The following is a 27100-nucleotide window of genomic DNA, read 5'->3' on the forward strand; positions in this document are numbered from 1 at the left end:
ATATTGGGTGATGTTACCCACCCACATCTATGAGTAACCATAGGAGAACTGTTTTCATTCTATGATGTAATTTTCGAGCCAACTATCGTACATTATTTATTATATGTTGTCTTTTTCTCTCCACTTGTTTTCACAAGTTATCTATATCTTGATATTTTTAGCATGTAACTTAGTTGGCATGATTGTGCCTAAGCTTTTCCTGAAGGTTGAATGCTATTTTTAAAACATGTTTTTTTCAATGGTGACATTTTATTTGCTTTGTTTATACATGTCATTTGGCCACATAGTGGCCACTAACACCCAACGAAAGAAAAACTTGTTCAATTTTCCTACTTCTTGGGAGGGAAATGACATTGAAATTGATGATGTTTAGGTATGCTACATATAAATCCTTTATAGTCTACTTTATTTTATATTCTATTGTTCATCGCTTTTCATGTCTTATACTTGACATTGTATCTTCTTTCATTTTTAGAAGAGGAACTCAATATTGATGGTAAGAATCAGGTATTGAAGAAATAGGAGAACAATAACACTGGAGTGACAAATGTAGAAAGAGAGAGAGAATAGAACTAGTCTAGTGATACCATTAAAGCCAATATCCCGCTTGAAACACACACATATAGACTGATGGTCAAGTATTTAGAGTTGGTGAATTTACCTGAAATGCCTTGGCAACACAATGATAATGTTTTGAAGTGATCAAACAATATTTCATGTGTAAATTGTAGTCCAACCAATATTAAGTTGGAAACTCATATTGTAATACTTGACATTTTATATAATATAATTTATGTGGTTGATAATATTTATAGTTTCACTTGATATTATTTAGTATTGTAATTAACATATGTAGCTTTGTGTTTTCACACTAGAATAACATGCACATTGTATAACATTTTTTTTTAAATTTAGTCACAAAATCATACTAATTAATTTATGTTGATTAATAATAAGCACAAAAAATCAATTTAAAATGACTAAATTAGTAGTTTATATTCATTAATGATGAACACACATAAAATTAATATGCAACTAAAATAATTGTTTATAATGATTATTAATGAAAATAAATGAAATGAATATAAATTACTAAATTAGTCATTTATATAATGAATATGAAACTGCCAAAAAAAGATAAATGACTACTACAAATAATAGATTTGTGATTACAAAGGAAGGCTAAATTTTTCTTATATACAACTATTAGTAGCTAATTTATTTTATCTTATAACACGACTGAAATTCAGTCATATTTCTTTGGTCATTAATTGGTTTCAAACGATGATAAAAAATTGCATATATATGACTATTAGTAGCTAATTTACAGTATCTTATAACATGAAAAAGATAGTGGGCATATTTCATTGGTCATTAATTGGTTTTATCGGGTGATCATATCATAATATATTTTGTTGTATAAATGGTCATTAATTGTGGCAATTAATGATTAAATCAATGCCTAAATTAATGACTAAATATACTTCCAAATGATAAAATTGAGACAACCAATTAATGACTAAGGTAAAAATGACTAAAATTTCATCTCTTAGCTATTATTGGTCACCGACTAAAAAATAGTCATTTATATGAAAATTTTAGTCATTTTTTTACTAACTAATTAGCTGTTTTGTACTAGTGGAAATAAATTTTGATTGAGGAGACCTATTTCGAACTTCTATAGACCAATGGAAAGACATTTCAGATCTTTTTCCATCTAATTGGGTCTCAAGTCATCTTGAAAATATTTGATGAACTCAGAATAGCTTAAAAGTCACTAAACCTTCTCCATATTTGCCTTTTCTATACTTTGAGCTTATCTTCATTTTTCTTCCAACCATCTCTACTTTTTCGTTCATATTCTTCACCTTTACCATCAATGAAAACACATTTATAATATTCTCCCCCTTTTTCATTTATGGAAACATCGTTCAAACAAAGCAACACCATAAGGAAACAAAATCAAAGTATGCTTCTTATTTCTCCTTTTTCTTCTCCCCCTTTGGATGTTGCTACCTCTATGATGCACTTCTTCTTTCTATATAGCTAATTTGGTGTACTTTTCCTTTTTGTGGTGTTTCCTCACCCCCTTTCTTTTCTTTTAGGTTCTTATCCTCCTTTTGTTTGATGACCAAGATATCTCCCCCCTTGACATCAATGGAAAACATACCATCATTCTCCACCCGTCAACAATATCCCCTTATGTCATTGATCTTGTGGACCTAGTAGCTTTCATGTTGATATGTTGAATGCTTGATAGCTTCCTTTCTTCCTCTTAAGGAAGATTTAGCAGAGAGATTCAAGAGGGACTACTCCCAATCTTTGCCTTAAATACTCAAACTCATATCTTTGGAGAAGTTTGGTGAATATATTAGCTACCTTCTCTTTGGTAGGCACATAATCCAATTTGAAAACTTGATTTGAACTTTCTCTCTTAAGAAATGGTACTTGATTGGAATATGATTTTTCTTCAAATGAAAAATAGGATTCTTGGATATGCTTATGGCACTTGTATTGTCACAAATAATAGGATTAGGATGATCATAGAACACTTGTTCATGTTGCAAATTCTGCTTCATCCATAATATATGAGTGCAACATGAACGTGTTTCTATGTATTATACTTCAGTAGTAGAGAGAGAGATTGAAGCTTGCTTCTTTCTCAACCATAAAACTAGACATTCACTAAGAAATAAATCACCACCACTAGTGCTCTTTTGATCATCTACATCACCTGCCCAATTCGCATTAATATAAATAGTTAGTGAAAAAACATTCATCAAGGATACCAAAGTCCATAGTCCATCATGGCTCTCAAATATTTGAGAATTCTTCTTTGCAAGTAGATGACTCTATTTGGAGGTTGCTTGAAATTTTCCAATAATACCAAATTCTTGCATGGTGTCTGGCCTTAAGGTTGTCAAATGTAGGAGGTTACAAATAATATATCTATGTAAATTGTGATCAATATCTAGTGATTCATAAACCTTTCTCATCTTGCATCCCATAGCCATTGGGGGACTAACCAAAGAACACTCCTCCATGAAAAATTTATTCAACAGTTCCTTGAGATACTTTCTTTGTGAGATAATTTTTCTTATGGAAGACTATTTAATATGCTAGCCAAGGAAATAAGAAAGTTCTCCAAGCATAGACATCTCAAATTTGAACTTCATATCAGCTGCAAATTGGCATGTTAGATTATTTGAATCACTCGCAAAAATAATATCATCAACATAGATAGCTAACACAAGAAATTTAGCATGATTAGATTTAACATACACATTAATATGAGCTAACCTCTTTTAAAACCACACTTGAGTAGGTAACTATCCAACTTGGAATACAAATCCCATGGAATTTTCTTGAGACCATCTAAGGTCTTCTTCAGATTGGAAACATAATCAGGTTGATCTGACAACTAAAAACCATACAATTTTTCAACGTAAACTTCTTCCTACAATTCTCCATTTAGAAAGGAAGGTTTGACATCCATCTAATATATCTTGAATTTCTTGAAACAAAAAATTCAAAAAACATTCTAATCACCTCTAATCAAGAAATAGGAGCAAAGGTTCCATCAAAATCCAAACCTTCAATTTGTGCATAGCCTTTGCTCACAAATGTTACCTCATTTCTTACTACTTCACCATGCTCAGTATTTGTTCCTGAAGACACACTTAGTGCCAATAACATTCTTGTTTGTTGGTCTAGGAACAAGAGCCCAAGTCATATTTTTCTAGATTTGATCAAGCTCTTTATGCATATATTTTAATCAATTATCATCCTAGTTATCTTGCACAACATCCTTTTGTTACATCATCAACAACAAGGCTACATGTGCTTGAGTAGGGGGGTGTTCTAGACTTCTTCTTATATGTACACCTGTATTTAGACCACCAACAATCTAGTCAACTAGATGATGTTTTTTCACATACCTTGTAGGATCTCTGGATTGAGAATTGAGGATGAACAAAAACAAGTACATTATGGGCACAAAGAAACAAATTGTAGGGTGAATTTATCATATAGAGAGTTCAAGTTGAGGAGAAGAAATTATCAACTAGATAATTAGTCAATCAAATAGTGGATGAACAAAACCAGGTACATTAATCAATTACTTTATGTCCAAAATAGATTAATGTACCTGGTTTTGTTCATCCTCTATCTGATTGACTGATTATTTGTTTGATAATTTCTTCTTGTCAACTTGAACTATCTATATGATAAATTCACCCTATAATTTGTTTCCTTGTGCCCATAATTTGTGCATGTAAAACAATATCCTAGAAATATTGATTGATACCTAGGAGAATCAATTTTTTATCATTGGCTAAGCTACATTTTGTGTATTTCAATTTTCTTCTCCAACAATATTTTTCTTTTGCTAAGAGAAATTCCTCATTTTATTTCATTGTTGTTGATTTATCTTGGGTTCAATATTGGACAATGCATTCCCTTTTTCTCCTTCCTGCTACATTTACCCATCTTTTACTGTTGTGTTCTCACCATTTTTGGTTACTTGTACAATGGTAATCAACTTCTTTCCCTTCAATTCAGTTGCTAAGCTTGAGTCAGCCTGAAATCTGAGACCAATTTTATTATTAGGGACCCTTTGGGCATCAATGAGCTCATTCAACATTTCATTCCCTTTTCCAAAATTTTCATTAAATCTCAACTTGGTCTTTTCCTTTTCCAACTCTTTCCTTAGCAAAACAATTTCACCCTTAAGCATTTCACAAGTTCGGTTCTTCTCACTAAGCTACTAATTTAATGTTTCATGAATATTCTTACATTCTTCAATTTGTAGGAGCAAAGGTTCAAGAGATTTAGCTTTGTGTTTAATTAGTAATTCCTTTTGGGTTTTATTTCTCTCCATGAGCCTTTCAATATCTTCAAGAGCACTTACTAGCTCTCCTTCTAAGTTAACTTCGACCTCTTCTCCATCAAAATTAATAACTTATATTTCCATCATTTCTATGAACATGAGCATAAATTCCTTTGGACTTTCATCATCTTTGTCCCGTCTGAAGATTGGTTTCCTTTACTTTCAGAGGAGCTAACATCATTGGTGTAGAAGCTTCTCTTTTTAGCTTTATTTCTATCCTTTTGAATTTTCCTGAACTTATCTCTAGGATCGTATTCCTTTTTCTTATTTTTGGGACACTTGCAAGCATAGTGACCAAATTTACCACAATTAAAGCATCCAAAAGGTAACTTACCTTTGTACTTTCCTGAGCCTCTCTTGAGCTTCATCACAAACTTTTCTTTATCTTCATATGTTTCGCAACATCAATCAACATACTCTTCCTTGGGCTTATTATATTCTTTCAAGGATGACTCCTTTACTATAGGCTTACTAATATAAATTCTCATCTCATAATAAATTAGAGTGCAAATTAGTTTGTCCAAAGTGAGAGTCTTCAACTCTTTCATCTCCTCAATGTCTAAAACCTTGGGATTAAATCTCTAAGGGAGAGATCTCAACACCTTTGAACTACTACAGGTTCTTCTAATTTATCATAAAGACCTCTTATAGTGTTCAAAACTCCATCAAATATTACAGAGTACTTCACATTCTCTTCATCATGATGCATCGTCAATGACTCAAATTTCATTCTAAAACCTTGCAGTTTAGCATGCTTTACCTCATTGTCACCTTCATAGTGGTTGTTATATTTTCCCAAATAGTTTTTTTGTTGAAAATGTAGAACCTTGACAATTTTTTATCTAGGTAGGACAACAAGGAGGTAATTAATAGCTTTAGAATTTCATGTAAACTCTATCTTATGATCTCTAGTAATCAAGGCTAGAGTTTGATATTCTACTTCCACTATATCTCATACTGTTTTGGAGAATTTAGTATCTATGGATAAATACTAATTCCCTAGATAGGTAGTTCTATCTAGAACAACAATTTAAAGTGTTTTAGACTTTTCCTATAAGCAATAGATAAGATGAGAAGATAAGAATACCTACTTGTAGTTCTGCTTTCCTCTCATCTCCCTTGTATCGATCCTGTCACTCCTTCCCATACTTAATACACTTGAGAAGTACCCTATAAACACAACAGAAAACAAAGAACTGATCAAAGCATACGATCTATTGAATATAAGTGAAAGGAATCATATACAATTCACACATATAAGCATTATGAAACAATACAAACATATGGGAAAAAGGTTCAAACACTTTATTAGATAGAAGAAGGAATTACAACCATTGGTGTTTGATTCAAAGCCATTCCTCTAGCTTGGATCCCATCCACATCACATCAAAAGCATGAAAAACTTGTAGCATTACAATACTTGCTTCAAAGCCAAATCTCATAGTAGCATTATCTCCTTACAATTCAACATAATCCAGCCCCTGATCACTTAGATGAGTGGTCAATTTATAGGAAGATGAAGGAGGCTTTGTCATAAATGGTGGCATTGAATGGCCTTCCATACTTCGAATTAGTTCCATGGAGGAAGGGATGAGAGGATAGGATGCACCTTAACTTATTCCTCATCCATTTTCAAGCTCATAGGAGTTGATAAGTGAGGGAACCTTCTAGATGACTCCAAAAGATAAGAATATTCCCCAAACCCTATGTGAATTTCGCTCATTCTCACCTAGTGCAGGTGAAAGGAAGCCTAAGTGCTCTACAAAGCACCCTGGCAGTGGACTCAACTACTCTACAGCGCACCTTTACAAGGGCTTACCTGTGCTGGTCCTTCTAGAGGTTATTTCTGGATGTCTTCAAGTCATGAAACTATCTGGGAAGGAGGCATTCAAAGGGGTGGCTTGTTTAGGGAATGAGGCAACTAAAATTAGGGTTTGATGAGCCCTAAAACACTAATCTAGATGTTGGTATTTGATGTGCCCAAATTGATCTATAACGACTGCCCCCCAAAGCATGAAGTCAGAAAAATGCCAATGTCGAATGAAATTCTTTACGATGTGATGAGGAGGTATCAAACTGGAAGGTGACCTGCATCAATTACAATACATATATCATGATATTTGATTTTACATGAATTGTTGAGGGAAGGCATACCCATGCTCAACTTATAAACTTTCATTACATGTACATAAACAATCGTCTATAGATATAGACCCATGATCAGAATTACCATCAATGTAAAGCCATTGTACATATGATTTAGTGCTCTTGAAATCGCATCCCGGATGGATGAAACTAGATCCGGGGTATTCTATCTCGTTCAATCGTTTTCTCAAGTACAAGTCTAACCATGTGAATATGTGATTTGAAGTCGAACATGGGAAGACACCATCTGATTACCAGCTAGGGGCTTATTTTCTTTTATAATTTTCTATGCTCATGGTTACGAACTCTACACATAACCAAGTCATTACCTTAAGTTTTTCACTTGACTTTATTTCCCAGTGCACATTTGAAAACACCTCCAAGATTACATGTCTTGTGGGTCCACCATGCACCTTCACCATTTGTCTTTGACTTTGACTGTATCTGCCACAACTTTGAAAACCCTTGTTAGCCCAGAGCTTCCTATTTTGCACTATTTTGAAACCGTTTGAGGTCACTGTTACATGATTAGGTGTCCCTATGGGACCTTACCTACATCTATGAACCAATAAATGACTTTTTGGGATGATTTTTCTACCATATACTCCCAATGCCTAGTCATCCTAGAGTGTCCATTTATGTGCCTTTTATATCCTTATGTGGTGGCACCTCTGGGGTGATGTGTCCCCATAGGAAAGCTACTGCACATTTGAACCAATCATTGATCAGTTATGGTGATTTGTCACTGAAAAATACGACATATGTCCATAACCAAATAATCGTATATGCCATATCATGTGCACCATTTTAAAACCTTCCAAGGAAGCCTTTCTAAGGTGGTGTCAACATGACATGAAGCTTCCATCATTCTCACGACATGGTGCCTTCTGAGTGGTGAAACATGTCACTTAGATTTGGCCCACTTTACTAACTAAAAATGTTGAAAACACATGCCACATGTCACGTGGCCCATACTTCCACGTCACTTGTGTTGATGTTGTTGATGTCATCATATTGTGTCTCCCATGCTATCACCATAAGCCAATAGAAAATTGCCACACATCTTCTAAGTTGTCAAGGGTATAGAGGCAAGATGGTTTCTCAAGCCTTTGTTTTTCAAAAAAATCTTTGTTGAAAAATTATAACATAAAACCATCGAGATAAAGTCCCTTAGCTTCTCATTGTTCCATATTCTTCGGTCCTATGTCATCCTGAGCCTTAATGTTTGTGCGCACTTTGGTTCTTCCAAGGAATTCTTCCTACGGTAATATTATTGTGGGACCTCCCTGCACTACAAACTTTCACCAATTTCTTCCCTTTCTACCTATTGACTCCTCTCAGGCTTACGTCATCTTGGAGGTTTTCAATTGCACCCAACATTGACCATTTGGGTAAATCCACAGGGATTACATGATATGAGGGCTCCACCACTGACCAATAAGAACTCATTCCATCACTCCGTTGTCTGCCATGTCCTCCTAAAACTTTGGTTTGGTGGCTCCACTAAAAATATCTACCACATTTCAAAAAAGTGCCAAACTTGCACTAAGTTATCCCTTTTAGCAACTTTAACTTTACAACATTTGACCTTAGGGGTACTAAACTTTGAGTGGAAATAACTTGTGATCCAAGTGGTGTTTTTCAAAATTTTATATACCACTGGAAATATATTTTAGAGCTCTATCCATAATAGTTGGTTGTAAGTCCTCTTGAGTTGATATTCTAAACTGAAATTGGATTCAAAGTCGTTGAACCTTCTCCATCTTTTCCTTTACCATAATTTGAGCTAATATTCATTATTCTTGTAACCATCTCTGCTTTTGCTTTCATATTATTGACCTTTTCCATCATTGACAACCCAATTTTAACACTTTGTATTAATAGTAATTGTGGATCAAATTAATAAAATATATTGATTATTCTAAAGCTTAAGGGGTGTGCAAGTTCTAGCCCTCCTTTCCCCATGTGTATGAGGACCACCATCAGACGACAGGTAAGGATTCATATGTATCAAAGTTTAAAACAAGTCAAACTGCCATGATGGTGGTTTTTTGACACTATTGATTATCATATCAAAAAATTACATTGAACTCAGGGACATGGGCCCTCTTCTTTCCAAAAATACCAAAGCTAGTCCCCGCGTAGTGGTTTATGGTTTTGAGAAAATCGCCAATCAAGCGAGCCTGGAGAAATGACACTATAATTTTTAACACAAAAGAATATTTCGAGATGAGGAAAACACAAAACATATTGTAGATAAATGCCTTTTGGATTAATCACAGCATTAGGATTTGGTTGACGTTTTGAACCAACTAATGTGGTTCATCCTCAGGACGAGGTGAAAAATCCATACAGTCTTCATGAATAAATAACAAGGATGCAACATTGCCCAAGGTTAGTCGTTGAAAACTAGTTGTTGAAAACTAGTCGTAAACATGTTACTAAGAATTCTTAAAAATTCTTAAAGTCTCAGATCTAACAAAAATTATTTTCAAGTAGTCAAAGGGTAGTTGAACCTTTGGTTTTAATTATTGCATCATTATTTGTGCTACATTCTTGTTCTAATTTTTAAATTATACCAAGTATTTTAATTCTTCCTATCTTTTCAAATTTTCAATCCTTAATGCATTCAAAAATGATGAAAATTGAAAAACCCCATTCCTTTGAATCACAAGCCCCTGGTAAAATCCCTCTTATAAACCAAGACATATACATTTATGATTGGCAGTGTCCATTTGATATTCTAACAATTTGTCAAGAAAATTTGGGTGATTTTAATCAATTAAAATACCTCTTTTGTTTCATACATTCAAGGTTATATCACACAATTTCCCCATTTTTTAAAATTTTCTAAGTTTAATAGTTGGTTGGGAGTGTCCTATGTCCCATAACAATATTTCATTATTAATGGAATGGGAAATAAGGTCTTTCAAGTTATCCTAACCATTGTTAAAGAAGAATTCCAATACTATGTTCATGAAAAAATCCAACAACTCACTGATGAAGGGTTGGTCTAGGAATATAAGTATTTGTCTAAGGATGATAATGAAAATATATTTAAAGTTATTTTATCCTCATAAACCTTGATTCCCCAACCAACTACTTATTACAATCTTCATAGATTTTTTTATGTTTCTTAGCAAAACATGTCAGTTATTTTATATGTTCTTTGGGAAGATAATAGTAAGATGGTAAATTAAAAAGCCCGCAATCTTCTTAGTTTGATGTTATAGCCACAAATTAGCTTGGATTTACCAACTTACCTATCCCAGTCAATCAATTTTTAATTACAACACTTTCATAACACTGAACGTTTTGTATATCATTTGTATTTAGTTCACTTGTTTATATATCTACCTACATCTAAGTTTTCTCATATCATCTTGAATATATTGAATATACAAAATCAATTCCAATAAGTTGTTGATTAGACCAATGTAATCAGAAAGAAGGGGAAAAATGAAGGGTTATCTCAGTTCCTCACTTCTTTTATGTCTATTTCCTTCACTCTCCTAAATGATCAACATCCTCCTAGAATTTATCCAGAAATGAAAGAATGCCTACAACTCGGTGTTGATACAAGGGTGGGGGACAAGTTTCTTTTCCAAAATTACATAAATATTAGATTGTATGGTGCAAAAATTGAACCCTAACAACTCCTAGTTTTTATTCCAATGATGATCTTCTCTTTGAAGTTTATAAGGCAAAGTTTAATGGTGGAACAAGCACATTTTGTCTCCAAGAGTAAAGAGCATATTTTCAAGCTTGAAAGAGAAGTGGGGAAATTTATGGTGAATAAAATACAAGATCTAAAGTAAGTGGAGGACATGCTACAAAATATGATTTTTCTAAAGGGAGAGACATGGCGCTATGATCCTAACCATGTCATCTGAGATAAGAGACTAAAGGCTAATTCAATACCTTATATGCATGACAATAGACTTGAGCTAAAAAAATTGGTCAATCAAGATGATTAGATTAGTGATCATTTTTTGCAAGTTCCATTCTCAGATGAAATTGAAGAACAACAAAGTACCACTATTGAGACCCATTCTTTAAAGGAGAAATGTTTGAAGAGATAAATTCCATAACAAATAGATATTAATGAGATGGAAGATAAACAAACTGAAAAGAGTGCTAAAGTACAAGAAGAACTTGAAGAAGAAATACCATAGATTTGGTTGAGACAATTACCTTCATAAAAACCTAGCTTTGAAATGCATTTGCAAATCCATAAATGGTAACTTCCTCTCTCAAGTGCACCTAAAATAGTAGAGTATTGTATTGGGAAAGCTCCACAAGAAATAGAATCCTGACAAGAGGAGTACAATCAAATAAGAGAAAAGAGAAGCAAGATGGATAAGGATATGAAGAGACAAACATGGATGTAGTCAACCTAGGATTATCAAACCAAGTTACTTTCAGGCATGGATCTTAAAAGGAATCAATTGAGATTATCATTTAGTCATCCTACACAATCTATTCCAGTAGGCCCATAGTTTAAAGCTATGAATGTGTATATTATTATGAATGAGGTTCCTCTACCAAATAATTTTAATTTACATAGACAAGCTGGAGAAATGATTTATAATGATCTTAATAAAATTGTTTTGATTATAATTGAAGCATTAAAGTTATTTCAAAAAATGAACAATCATTTAAAATAAGAAAGAGAAAATTCAAGGGAAAATCATATGCAATTCGAAGAATATAAGAAGTTAATAATTAATTTGGGAGTGGATCTAGAGGACATAGAATCTATCAATGTTATTATTCAAAACACATAAACAAAAATGAAATTCTTGACAAAAAACTTTAAAATGATAGGTGTTGAGCATGTACAAAAAATATAAATTTTATAGGTAGAAAAAGAAAAGGATCAAATGCTAGAAGAGATTATATGTAGAAACAATGAAATTTCCAAACTACAAGACTTAGAATTGTCTCATCAGACTCATGTTTGTGTCATTTCCACTTAAATGACAGATACTCAGGATCTTGAAAGAAAAATTTCCAAAGCATTATAAGATCTTAGATTATCTGAAGTAGAATTGAGGAAAACACATGTAACTCTACCAAAAGGAAAACAAAAATTGGATATCAAAGAGAGGCAGCTCAATTTAGCAAATGAAAGAAACAACAAATCATACATGAAAAAAAAGTTTCTCAAGAAGAAATCAATAAACTAAAGGCCAAATTGAAAGGGAATGCCTCCTTGCTAGAAGTAAAGTGGATAGTTTGGGAAGAAATCATACAAGTGATGCACTCAGTTTGGAAGTATATTTGCATGATGATGGAACAAAAATATCTACTACGAAAGTTAGATCCGGTTATCAAAACAATTAAAAATGAACTAGAAGACAAAGTCTAGAAAGAAAAATAGACGATAAAATATTTAAATGATAAAACTCCAAATGAGCTCAGGGAACTAGATGTGGTTGACAGAACACGTTTCATTATAGAAGGAAAAAAGGTTACCAGGAAAACCCCACTTTGTATCCAAACCTCTAACCAACAGAAAGAATTTCAAAATCTGATCTCAATGTTTAAAAAATTTGACCAAAGAATGACACTGGATTTCCCAGTTTTTTGGATCAAAATGGGAAATTTATTTCTCTGGAATCATATGAAACTGATTTAAGTAATTTGAAAAATGAATCTATGAGGCCTAATGAATTATCTAAACCTTTAAGGGGTTTGTTATAGACATTTTTGGGCACTGCAACCCCAAGCATAAATGTCCATAAACCAAGGGCTCCTAAGTCCCTAAAGGTGTTGTTCCAACCCCTAGAAGAACAAGGTCAACTAATTACAGCATCTCCCAGAAGTTCTCCATGAAAAACTACTCAGAATTGGTCAAAACTGGACCATTTCACCTGCTCCATAGGTAAAGTGCATTGCATCCCACCTAAATACAAATAGTAGGTGTGTTGCATGTCAAAAATCCCTTCTATGGGGTGTGATGGGCGAGAAGGGACAAATGGCAGGGTCAATCCGCAAGGTGGAGAAGCATAGAATCTTCCAGAAACTTCTCTTGTGACACTTGCCTCTCTGAATTCGACCAGGGATGAGTAAGAGATCATCAATCTCCAAGTGGAATCAAGAACTATCAGAGGGAATACACTAATCAAATCTCAAAAGCTGACTCACCTCCCTTGTAGACATCTATATATGGATCCCTCATCCTAGAGATCCAGAGGTTGGAATTTTGTATCTTGTAAGGAAGTGCTGTTGGTTTCTTGGTGCAATATCATAGTGTTGGGTGATCTAAGCTTTTCATGAGGTGAAGAAGGGCTTACTTGCTGAGAGGATGATGCTGGGTCAGAACAATCAGTTGTAATTCTCTTGGCTCTTTCTCGATTATCAATAAAGTTATTCAGGTTTTCCTCCATACACTTGTGTGATTGATGTTTTATGCATTTGTGTGGTTAATATACATCTGATCCTATATTGCTTATGATAATAGATCTATGTTCTCATATAGTGTTATGCTGCTTTGATTCTACAGGTACTCTGTGAAGCTGGGTACAGAAGAAAGAAAGTGGCAAAGGACTATCAGAAGAGAGAGGAATCGAGCAAGGAACCAAGCGCAAGACAAAGGTTGGTCTCCTTTATTCTTCTCTCATCTATCTCTCCTAAAGGAAAACGAAAGTAGTTTTTAGTGTGTTTGTTTCTAAGGTAGCTACCAGCCTTAGTGGGATTAGCAGCTCTGCATAGACACTATTCCTGCTAACAAAATGGTGACTCCACTGGGGAGCAAGTAGATTGCTTGTTCATCTACATTTGTTTACTTTATAAACTTACAGACGGAGCCTGAAGTCAAGCCATCTAGCCTTCTAACTGCATTTGCTATGCAAGTGCAAAGTAGATCAACAATGCTTCAGTCAATCTCCGGGATTTTTTTATGAATTAAATGATTAATTTACAAGCTTTCTAATTGCCCTCATGGTGGCTCTAGTAACCTCCTTAGATCTACCCCTGTGATTGATTTACTGATTACCACTTGCTTGGCCTAAATCCCTGAACTGAACTGCAAACTATGACTCGGAATCCAATCAAAGTCTCGTCCCTGGTCCAGTGCACTGTCTGTTCTATGAACTTCAAATGCAGCGCACTTCCTGAGTGTAGTAGGTGCGTTGCATTTCAGTTTCACTGTGTTACAGGTGCGCTGATCAGACAAGGCCTTGTTCCTAAATTTTGGTTTCTGTGTTCACTCTTTTCGGCTCTATTAAGCAGTTTTGCTGCCTGTAGTCAGTACACCTCTGTTTGAAACCCCTTTCCTTGCTGTTATTCCACCTCCATTGTGCAAAGAACTATAAATGTTTTTGTGTTTTTGAGTCATTTTCAGTTCTCCTTTACAAAGAAGTAGCGTAATTGTACTATCGTTTCTTGATTTCAAAGTGTCGCAAGTGTCATTTTCAGTCATAGAAGAGAATCTGATTATTCTTGATAGTCGATTACACTGTTACTCTTGTATTTGATCTGAATTAGTAGTTTTTCTAGTGTCAAAAGCAAGTTTTCAATTCCAAATCGCAAAGTGTTGTCATTGTCCTCATTTTGTTTTGAAAATAAACTTGTTAGTAATTGTCGCTTTGGAAAATAATTCAGATTTGTGCTTAGCTTTCTTTTTATCATTCACACATTAAGAAGGCTGAAAAAAAATACATGCACGTGCATTTGCATTTAGACTGTTTATTGGTTTGATTTAGGACAGTGCACATAGTGTGTGCTCTATGCTCTTTGTTGAAAGAACGCCATCTCTCTTTCCTTAGTAGCTAGGATTTTCATTGCAGAAAGAAGATTAAACGACTATTTATCATCTTAGATTGCATTTTAGGAATTGTACATCTACATCACGCGGTGAACCTGAAAGGCAAATTTCTTAAGCAAGATCAACTATAAAATAAATTTAATGAATCTAAAAACGCTTTGGAACCTAATGAAAAACATTTAGAAGTCTAGGCTAGAGACGTATTCCAGCGTCGTAAAGCCTCGTAACTGTTGTTTTCACTGTTGGTTGGTTGATTCCTCCACTTTGAGACGATAAGTGCCAGTACGGACTTGTGCTCCCACATACCGTCGAGTATATTTTGGGAGACCACAATAGGCTTTATCCTTTATCCATAGGAAGCTGTGTCTACCGCTCTATCGATCGCAATGCACTGAACACAGCATTCGGGAAGATTGATTGCTGTAATGTAAAAAGTATTCTGCAGTTTTGCGATTGGTTTGGTAATCCCGCTGTCTAGATTTCCAGAGCAGTCCCTTTCATTCCTTTTCAGACTCCTTAACGAAAAAGGTCCATCTGAGCACTTGTCACTTCAGGCTCATTAAAAATCGAAGGCGACTAGATTCATCTTTTGTTTTTTCTTGACTCTTAAAAAATGAAAAAACAAGTTGTGTCAAAGCGTCTAAAATTTATTTTAAACGAGATAATTATCACCTTTCCTACGTTGGTCTTAGGTTGAGGAAAATGGAGTCCCTGTTGAGGAAATCCTAGGACAAAAATGTTCTTAGGTTGAGGAAATCCTAGTCCATTCTCCTCTTGGGGAGATGTTGGTGCACCCCATATGGCCACATTGTTGCTTCCAGGATTGACAATTGGCATGCCCGTATGGCTCTTCTCAACCTCCGTCATTCAGAACACCGTGATTCCTGAACAATCGAATCAGCAACTAAACGATTCCAGAGTTACCCCCCAACCCTCTACTTCGTCCAATTCTTCCTCTCCTCCTTCCTCTTCGCTTGATGAAGCTGGTAAAGCCAAAAATCAAGTACCTGAGAAGAATAAGGAAAATAAGAAGAAAGAGAAGAAGAAGAAGGAGCCAAAGGCGAAAAGGGGCAACCAAGCGTCGTCTAGCGAAAATCCACACACTGCACTGACCAGGCCTAAATCACCATGTGTCATTTGCAAAGGAGACCACTATCATTGAGATTGTCCTTGCATCCCTCGGATCTTAAGGGACTGGTCTCCTCGTTTACACAACCCGGTGTGGTCAACCTCTGATGATCATGTTGAAAATACACTGTCAACTAGTGAAAGTGAAGCCCATGGACAAAAAGGAAAATGTAAATTTCCTTGTAAACTGTATGAAGGCGATCACACCGTCCACCGTTGTCCCTTCTTAGATGAGGCTAAAAGAGTTTTGGACGACCGTCCGGTTTCACCATTACGGCTCCCTCCTGGATATAAGAAACTCTTGCCGAGTCCATCACTAGTTGAAAATCTGGCTGACACGCCCTTGTGGTCGGCCGAAGCATCTATCATTGAAGAAAAACCATATGAATCCATACCAGATGGAAGTCAAAAGGTTGAGGCGGCAATTGACCTAGTCTTGCCTTCAGAGGATCCATCTTCAGATGATACAATCACCGAAGAGAACAAGAATGACACCGTTCAAATTCTCTTCGTAAACACAGACTCCGATGAACATGGGGGCAGTCTACCCGTTCCTTTACCGCAAGAAGGAAGTTCTTCAGAGTCATATCCGGCTGTCTATTCGGTCCCACCTCCAAGCAACCTAGTTGTTTCCTTTGACTAGAATCTACTAGGAAGACCCCGTTTACCGGCTAGTGTACCTTTCTGAATCATTGCTCAAGTATATAGAATGGTCATGGCCGGTACCATAATAGATGAAGGGGATTCTGTGAGTATCATTTCCTCAACTGCTTGGAAAGTGCTTGGTTCACCATCGCTTTTGCCTGAAATGAGAAATATAACAGGCTTTGACAAAGGAACCAGTCGACCGTTAGGGATCCTTCCCGATGTGCCGATAACATTGAGAAGGAAAACTGTTCACATGAACGTAATGGTAGTCCAAGGACCCCTGGATTATAATCTACTCCTTGGACGAGACTATATCTATTGCATGGGAGCCATTGTCTCCTCACTCTTTAGAGTAATGTGTTTTCCGCACGAAGGAAGAGTGGTCAAGCTCGTAGACCAACTTTCATTCCCCGGTTCACACATAACAAATAGTCATATACCAACCCTGAATGGTCTTTTCATGCAAGGAATGTCTCATCAATCCCCAGTCCATCCTCCTGATGAGCGCGAGTGATTCAGAGGGCATGACTGAAACCCAGGGGGCATGCACCCTGGCCTGTTTCGATAGGAAAACTTCAGGTATAGGGTAGGTTTCCGCGAAGGATATCTGACTAGTCTGACACACCCGTCCATTTAGGAAAAGGGGATTAGACTAGAATAAGATTCCCTTGTCAAAGTTATGTGAGTGGAGGCATCTGTGCCACTCACCTTTGTCTATTTTAGCAGACATCGCCGAAGAAGTGTTTTGTTTGTGGCACAAATAGAAAAATCTTTGGTAACCTGAAAAATGTAGGCCTTTCCCGATAAAACAAATGTTTTGTCCGCAAATTGAGGGGTAACCTGAAAAGGTAGGCCTCTCCCGATAAAACAAATGTTTTGTCTACAAATTGAGGGGTAACCTTGAAACTCTATTTCACTATACCTGGGGGCATGCAAACCTTTTGGCATGCAAGTGAAGAGTGACTATTTATTTTTTAAATTTATAGGCCCTCTAACCCTTTAAACTAGTAAGATTGGTCATTTCCTAACTTTCATAAAGAAAAGATGTGGGGCAAAACTCTGAAATAATGCCGTTTTTATATATGAGACATATTTATTATGCGACTGGATTAATCGAGCAGTTTTAACGCAGAATTCAAGCTCGTGAAAAAATAAACACAAACAATGAGCAAGTATTTCCCCCAGCATTTAAGCTCATTAAAAAATGAACCAATTTTTGGTAAATAACCATCGTGAATGTATTACTTCAGCCTTTGAAGCCTTGGTCATGTTCTCATCATCACCTCCACTCTGTATTGGCCGATCATTCACCTCCACTTGATTGTTTACCCATTTTGAGGAATAGCTACGAAGAGTGATCTTGTTAGCCATCCTTGTGACACTGCCGTGATTGGAAAATTCCAAGCCTTACCTGGAATCAGCTACTACCCGAATCTATCACTCGTTCCTCAAAAAATGAGTCTCCTTTAAGCTCTTTTCAACTGACTTGTAAAATATGAAAATATTGTTGAGCTATTGGCCTCTCCAGTGCGTTAAAGTGACCAGAAGTGCTATCCCTCTAGATTTTAATCTTTTTGGACCTGAGGGATTATTACACAAAAAGATCGAGCGCTTGTCTTGTTCGGCTCGTTAAAATTACCGAAAATTCATCCCTTTTGTATTATTTTATACTTTTTCGGACTTAAGGGATTAGATGACGAAAAAGGATTTTGGAGTTTCCTTTACGTTCCTTTTCAGACTCTCTAAAATTGAAAAGGACCGAGTTATCTTTGTCGTTAAACTCGTTAAAACCTAATAGCGACAAACTTGTCCATAACAGACAAGAACGAGTTGCACTATCGCTAGGCTCATTAAAACATAGAGATGGGTTTGCCTGAAGGGAAAATTATAGAACAAGCATATGTTATCCTCCTCAAGCTTGAAAAAAATAAAGAGGTGCTGGTCAGCAATGATTGGGGAAAAATTGGGAAGAAAAATTGAAGAAACTTTGTTGGTAGCAAGTCGCTCTTGAACATGACACTTTCACTCCGCATCTGAGTCGGGTTGGGTTGTTCCATTCATTGGTCACATCACCATGGTTCCATCACACCATCCACATTTGGGGTTAATGCTACCAATCCATCATGTCAGTGTCGCCGATATGTTCAAGAGAAGTCGCTCAGGGAATTCACCTGTGTCTCACCCACTATAATACATTTTCGCTCCATTCTTTCATGACCGCCACCCTGAACCGTATATCACCAGATTGTTTTCACCTCCATTAAGATCATTTGCTCCGTTCCATGTCATTGATGTGGGATTCACTAAGGCCCTCCTATGACAGATCGCTTCTTGTCGACATCAGCTTATTATCCAAGAAGTCGATCTAGGAACAACCTTTTCAGTACTTTGAAGCTTGCATGCCTCAATGGCAAGTTTCTCACTTCCGATAATAGGTTTACATCAATGGCCTTCGACCGAAAGATTTTGCGTGGTGTTCGACGCCAAGTCCCTTATTCACACCACGTGAATTGTACTGCAGTACCTTGAGTATCATTATCATTATCAGTGATTCCTCTCGTGCCTGTTAACATCTTACATCATTGGCTGGTAATCAGGTGATGTCTTTCCATGTTCGACTCCAGAACATCCCTCACATGGATCGACTTGTACTTTGAGTGAAGATCGAACGAGATTGAAGACCCCGGATCTAGTTTCATCCATCCGGGCTGCGATATATATTCAGGAAAATAAAGACATAAAATGTACATCATTGTTGCACAGATAATCATCTAATCTAAGGGATGATGGCTCTACCAGAATCATCAGTCTACACTCAGATGATTGTCTGTCCTATGTACATGAAAATGAATTTATAAAGCTGAGCATGGGAATGCCCACCTCAGCTAGATCATGAAAATAAAATGAAGATAATGTATTGTATTTTATCTTATTACAGGTCGCCTCCCAGCTCGAAAAAACTTCGGATCCTCATGATAAAGCATTTCACCCGACATCAAAAAGATTAACGACCTCATGCTTTAGGGGGCAACTGTTATAGACATTTTTGGGCACTGCAACCCCAAGCATAAATGTCCATAAACCAAGGGCTCCTAAGTCCCTAAAGGTGTTGTTCCAACCCCTAGAAGAACAAGGTCAACTAATTACAACATCTCCCAGAAGTTCTCCATGAAAAACTACTCAGAACTGGTCAAAACTGGACCATTTCACCTGCTCCATAGGCAAAGTGCGTTGCATCCCACCTAAATACACACAGTAGGTGCATTGCATGTCAAAAATCCCTTCTATGGGGTGCGATGGGCGAGAAGGGACAAATGGCAGGGTCAATCCGCAAGGTGGAGAACCATGGAATCTTCAAGAAACTTCTCTTGTGACACTTGCCTCGCTGAATTCGACCAGGGATGAGTAAGAGATCATCAATCTCCAAGTGGAATCAAGAACTATCAGAGGGAATCCACTAATCAAATCTCAAAATCTGACTCACCTCCCTTGCAGACATCTATATATGGATCCCTCATCCCAGAGATCTAGAGGCTGGAATTTTGTATCTTCTAAGTGTTGTTGGTTTCTTGGTGCAATATCATAGGGTTGGGTGATCTAATCTTTTCATGAGGTGAAGAAGGGCTTACTTGCTGAGAGGATGATGCTGGGTCAGAACAATCAGTTGTAATTCTCTTGGCTCTTTCTTGATTATCAATAAAGCTATTCAAGTTTTCCTCCATACACTTGTGTGATTGATGTTTTATGCATCTGTGTGGTTAATATACATCTGATCCTATATTGCTTATGATAATAGATCTATGTTCTCGTATAGTGTTATGCTGCTTTGATTCTACAGGTACTCTGTGAAGCTGGGTACACAAGAAAGCAAATGGCAAAGGACTATCAGAAGAGAGAGGAATCGAGCAAGGAACCAAGCGCAAGACAGAGGTTGGTCTCCTTTATTCTTATCTCATCTATGTCTCATAAAGGAAAACGAAAGTAGTTTTTAGTGTGTTTGCTTCTAAGGTAGCTACCAGCCTTAGTGGGATTGGCAGCTCTGCATAGACACTATTCCCGGTAACAGGGTTGAACAATTGTTAACTATTTACAATGAGACTTTAAAATTCTATGGTTAGCGGAGACCCTATTCATGGCCAAGCCAAATTATACCAAGCACTCAAATTTAAATATAACTTGCCAAGGGTTTCTTGATTATCCACATCTAGATAGAGAAATTTGGGAAACATGTGAAAATTACCTCAAGCTGTGGAAGCAGTGGAACTAAGAGCTATTGGAACAATAATCTATTTTATGATATATCATATTCAATTTTGTATTTATTTAGATTAGTATTTCATATTTCTATTTTGCAAGAGAAAAATTGTATGTAAATATTTTAAACACTCATTAATTGAAATTCAGCTATAGTAGTTAAGAGTTTGACAATTACTTCATAACAAAAAAATGAATTTTGATGTATTATTTAATAAAAATCAACCTATTAGAGGTGTTGGCTGACTTAGTCGACTAGCCCACTCGAGTCAATAATCTGCATTGTGAACTCGTTTGATTCTCTAGTAAAATGAGTGTGTAAGTTAGATAGGTTACGTAAGTTGACTAGCCTAGTCAAGTTGGTAAGTTTCGTTGCAAATTCAATCGACTCTCTAGTGAATTGAGAGTCTAAGTCAGATTGGTTAATTTGGTTCTGATAGTTAAACTATTATAACCATCTCAAATGAGTATATACATGATAATGGATATGTCAATGCACTAGTTTCGATTGGTTTATCAAGAGATCTATTGACGGTGTTGGACCACCAACATTCAGGGGATCTCCCTGATATCAAGCCCCAACTAGACCTCACACCATTTGGAGTCTTAGAAAATGTAATTATGTTCAGCCTTCAATAATGTACTTGTGTCATTATGTAATGTACTTGTCAAAACAATAAATAAAGTAATTTTTATTATTGTAACAATGACTTACTAAAGCATGGGTTTCATACTTGGGTCATCATTATATTATTCAATGTCCCTAATGTGGACTCCTAGGATTAATATTGAGTTTATAGATTCATTGTACATTTGAAGAGACCCTTCTTGGGCTTTTGAATCATGTAAAAAGGTCTTTTCTCAAGTCAAATATGAATTATGTACCCTCCACATCATGTCCACCTAGGGAAGATCAAGTCGACCTAAAGACCCCCATTCAACCCACAAGAAGCCTATATATGCAACGAGGTTGAATTCATTTGTAGCACTCACTATCAAGCAAGCTCGATATCTCAAGAAGAGATGGAGAAGTGTAAATTTTGTTTCCGGGAGGAGAAAAGAAGCGCAAGTTTGGGGAAGTCTTTAGAGACGAAGAAAATCAAATTTTTGGTGCCTCTCTCTCTCTGTATCATGGTTTGGGTTGGAATATCGAAGTCTCCTAAGATTTCGTTGTTGCCAAAAGCTCTATGTTGCCGCAAGATGATACCTAGATGAAGTTTCTGGAAGGGGTCAAATATTTGGGAGGCTAATGTGGTGTGGAGGGAAATTCTGGTCTTGGTTTAAGGTAAAGAGTATGAAAGAGTACTATTGAAAGGAAAAATTATCTTGACTGTCTTTTCCCCTCGAGAGGGGTTTTTCCTTGGCATGTGCCTATATCTTATGTCTATTGTTTTTTGACCTTCATACATGTATAATTTCTTGATGAAAGATAAGACAATAAAGAAGTAAAAGAAGCCAACACACTCACATGTAATTCTCAAGAAAGGAGATTCAAACCCTAATATAATATCCATTAAGGGAATTTTGAAGTCTAAAATGGGCCTTCTAAGAAAAATGTACAACCAAAGTAAAGTTTATATGAGCCGATAGGGTTCAAGATGATGATGTCAACCATAGGGGATGATTCACCTTTTTTGGAGTAAAAAAGTACAAAGATTAAAAAATAATAAAATAATAAAACTATTTTTTCAACTCATATTATCAACTTATCTCCCTAAGGTTTTACTCAAATTTCAAGCACGAGTACTCATTAGATGCAAAATTTAATTCTTCATCCATGGAGTACCCATGTTGCATACTTTCGATGGATCCTACTACATGAAAAATGAGAAATGCATGAAAAAGTGTGATTGCAATCATGCTTTTCATGTAATTCTCAATTTGCATCTAGCAAGGCCCATAGAAAGTATGCAACATGGGTACTCCCTGGATGAGGAATCAAATTCCGCATCCAATGAGTGTTGCTGCTTGAAATTTGAGTAAACCAATAGGGAGATAAGTTGAAAATATGAGCTGAAAAAAGAGTTTTTTCTTTTTTCCCTCTAAATTTTATGATGTAATATAATATTATTTTATAATTTCCTTAGGAGCTCCATTTTAGACCTCAAAATTCCCCTAATGTTTTATTTTTCTAACATGGTATCATAGCTAAGGTAAAGAGAAGTCAAACATCACTTTGTTGGCATAGATTCTCCCTCTATGTAGAACTACATAAGATTTGGTTACAACACTATTTGAAGATGGATCAAGAAGATCACCTACTGCTTATTCAACAAAGTCAAGAATCAAGGATTCTTATCTTCCCTTACAGGTTCTCTTCAATAATTACAATGCTTGGATCATTGATAGTGGAGCATCGACACACATGATAGGTGAAATAAAGAAACTTCACACACTATCAAAGGAGTCATCCTCTCATGCAGTGGAATTGGGTGACAAAAAAATCTATGTTGTTAGAGGCTTGGGATCTACATCATTGAAGCTAGATAATGGATCAAAGATGCAACTCAACAACATTCTCTATGTTCGAGGTTTCAAAAAGGATCTACTTTGTATTCCTTGTTTAGAAGATAAAGGGGAAAGGATTGCTTATATTTGTGGAAAAGTATTGGTTTGGGGAAAGAACTCTAGTATTGACAAATATAAGGTTATTGGAGTTCTCGAAGGAAGTCTTGACCGACTTATCACTCCATCTCCTCAATATTTGGTTCATATGGAAAGAGGTCCCATTGAACTTTGGCATCGAAGGTGATCTAGGTCCGGGTGTGACAAAGGACCCTTCTAAGACCTTTTACTTTCATGATGTGTTAAATTGCATTTTTAAAAGAACATAAATGAATACATCTACATGCTGTAAAGAAGAGGAACAAGACAATCACCAACACATGAAAACAGAAGCCGTTGATAATGGAGTTCATCCAAGAGGGACTATGTCTCTAGGCCCCGTGTCCATATGGTGTAAGCCACTGCATTAAGTGCTATCAATAGTGATGATGCACATAGAGATGATGTCGATCTCATAGAATGAAAATTACCCTCATGCAGGAGTGGCTCTAAGAGATGTTCCGCTACAGGAACTCTCAATCAAAAGACTCCTATCAGTATGACATAAAACTTATGCATGATGAGCATCCCGCCAACATGTAATGAAAGGGATCTCAACACAAAAACATGCATGACGACAACATGATGATCCCAGCAACATACAACAAAGGGATCTCAAAACATAACATGACAAATCATGACATCAAGTACATCACATAGACGATTCTGTCACATTAAGAAGGAATCATAAAAATGAGTAAGAAACAAGATCCCACATCAAACATCAACAAGGATTTGTGCAGCACGATGCATAGCAAAAGAGTTCAAGAACATTGCATATACCTCACAACCAAAGGCCATCTGAAGAAGCAGATGTCAAACTACTGAAGCTGCACAGACCATCAATCTCACGGCATTGATCACATGAAAATGACTACTTACACATGAATGTGGACATTTGCACTGGCACTTAGAAAAGTGGCTGAAAAATGAAATGAGAGAATGAAAAATCTGAATGCACCATCAGATTTGTGACTTTGAGTAGTGCAAAATCTACTGTCCAAAATCTGAATTTTGAGAAGTTGAGAATTTGGGGCTTAAGGAATCTTTTAGATTCCATTTGGATTCCTCAAAGGTTCTGCTCCATGCGTTGACTGGAAATCTACAACTTAGATGGTGAATATGATCTCACCATTGTAATCCCTGAAGAAAACCATGAAAAACAAGTATAAACTTGACTATATTCCAACATGGAGAAAAATTACCTCCTTGGGAAAATTTCAAGGCTCATGGTTCCACTCCCTGTTTTTACAGCGATCATGGTTCCACATCCATAATAAAAAATGGCCGAAAAATGCAGAACTCTGATGGAGAAATGGGCAGCACCATTGCGTTCATGGTGATGAGAAGTGGTGAAACCATATAAAATTTGTCAAGATATGACAAAATGAAATTTCACCCCTCCTGCATAATGTTGCCTTGAACTGCGTGCACAACTTCCTCCTGTCTCGAAATCCATGCCCTCTCCTAGTTCCTCCATCTACCTATGCACTGAGAAAATTGGATTCTTTTAAAGTTTCTTAGGCAGATTAGACAAGAAATTAGTTTGGTGCAATGGTAATGAGGTTAATTGGCTGAGGAGGGGTCGGGTGGTCAAACCCTGCCCCTCCTATTTTTTCCACATGATAGATTTAAAAACCAAACATACATGAGAATGGGGGGTTGGGTTTGCATTAGGTGGCCCGCCCCCATAATCCTCGCATGTTATTAATGGTCGTATGAGGTTCAAGTTGACTTTTGTTTTGGGGCCGCCCGCTTGGGGGTCGGCCATGTGGGTCGGGTGGGTTCAACCCCTGCCAGTCTTGTATCATTACATTAAAGGTTGGTTAAGGGTTTCAGGGTGTGGGTTGGGTCCACCAGAGGTGGCCCGTGCCCACCCCAATAATAAAATGTGTTAAATATATATGGTGTGTAGGTTGGGGGCGTGGTGGGGTTGGTGGCCCCCACCCCCTTTATTTAGATATATTTTTGTTTTTAATAACAAAATGAACCTTTTTAAAATTAATTTTTTTAAGTTGTAGCAGTCAAATTAATGAACCCACAATTTCATAATCCGGCTGGAGTTGGCCAAAATCTAGTGGTCGGGTTTGGTCCAAATTGTGGCCTCCTTAAGCTACCCAGTCATCAAAAAGTCAACCCAACTTTGACTGCTTCTAACTTTCGCATCCAGACTCGGATTGATGAACCATTCACACTGTTGTGATTAGGGAGACGAGATATATGGTCTAGTTCTAGTTTGAGCATAATCCAAACACTCTGATTTTTGAACTTCCCTAAGTCCTCCTCGTCCTATGTGTGTTTCTGGAGCCACCTAGATTAGAAGGTATGGTCATCTTCATTATGGGGTCATCCCTACTCTTAGTCAACTAGTTGATGGTATTCCTGATATGAAGTTAGATAATTAAGGTGTGTGTAGGGGATGCTCTTTGGGGAAGCATACTAGAAATCCATTTCATAATATTAAAACTAGGTCTAAAGAAATATTAGACCTCATCCATTTCAATGTATGTGGGCCTATGTCTCACAAATCACTTGGGGGTCATCTCTACTATGTAAAATTCATTTATGATCGTTCGAGGAAGACATGGATCTACTTACTAAAAACTAAAAACAAAGTATTTGATAAGTTCAAGGAGTTCGTAGTTGAAGTGGAAACCCTAACAAAAAGAAAGATAAAGACTATAAGGTCTGACAATGGTGTGGAATACACCTCTAAAGAGTTGATTTCATATTGTAAGGATACAAGTATTAAGAGGGAGCTCATTGTTCCCTACTATCCTGAACAAAATGGATAGGCCAAAAGGAAGAATAGGTCAATTGAAGAAGGCATTCGAGCTATGCTCCTTGATCAATATCTACCAAAGTTCTGATGGGCTGAAGCAGCGATGACTACCATTTACGTTCAAAATACAAGTCCTCAGAAGAGTCTTGATAATAATACACCAGAAGAAGTATATATAGGGAAGAAGTCCAGTGTGGATCATCTTTATATATTTGGAAGTACAACATATATCCATGTTCCAAAAGACAAGTGAAAGAATTTGGACTCGACAAGCATCAAGGGAATATTCATTGGTTATAGTCTTTCCTCAAAAGCATATAGAATTTACATAAAGGAAGGAAGTCACATTGAGGTAAGTAGGGATGTCATATTCAATGAGAATTAAGCTTACAAAAAAAATCAAAGGATGTTCGTAATGATTCTGATGATGAATAATTTCCCGTATTTGAAGAAGAAGATGTTCATCATGATAACTCTACTACAAATGTTGAAGAAGAAGGACCAAGTGATCCTATTCAATTGGAGGTTATCCCAACCACAAGCAAGAGGTCAAATTAGTTGAAATCTACATTAGAATATGCTAAAGTACACGAAGCTACGAAAGGGTCCTCCGGGGAAAGTAAGAAACCAAAAAGATATTCTAGTTATGATGCATATATGACAAAGTTGATTGAAGACGAGCATGAAGAGGTTTGGAAGAAATCTATCCAGGACGCATATGAATCCATCATGAAGAATGGGTTTGGGAAATCATTGTTAGACCTAGGGAGAAATTAGTTGTCACATCAAAATCGATATATAAGATCAAACATGTTGTTCATGGAAGTATAGACAAGTACAAAGCAAGGTTCATCACAATGGGTTTCTCTCAAAAGGAAGG

At 36.4% G+C, this 27100-nt stretch overlaps 1 pseudogene; it reads left to right on the forward strand.

Annotated features, from left to right (window-relative positions):
* LOC149264000 (E3 ubiquitin-protein ligase UPL1-like) overlaps positions 1-27100 on the forward strand; it is a 165527-nt pseudogene that overhangs the window by 77377 nt on the left and 61050 nt on the right.

This window comes from Pinus tabuliformis, chromosome 6 (assembly GCF_031772625.1).
Source record: "Pinus tabuliformis cultivar Carrire ecotype Pingquan chromosome 6, CPIR1, whole genome shotgun sequence".
In the NCBI taxonomy this organism is placed as follows: Eukaryota; Viridiplantae; Streptophyta; class Pinopsida; order Pinales; family Pinaceae; genus Pinus; species Pinus tabuliformis.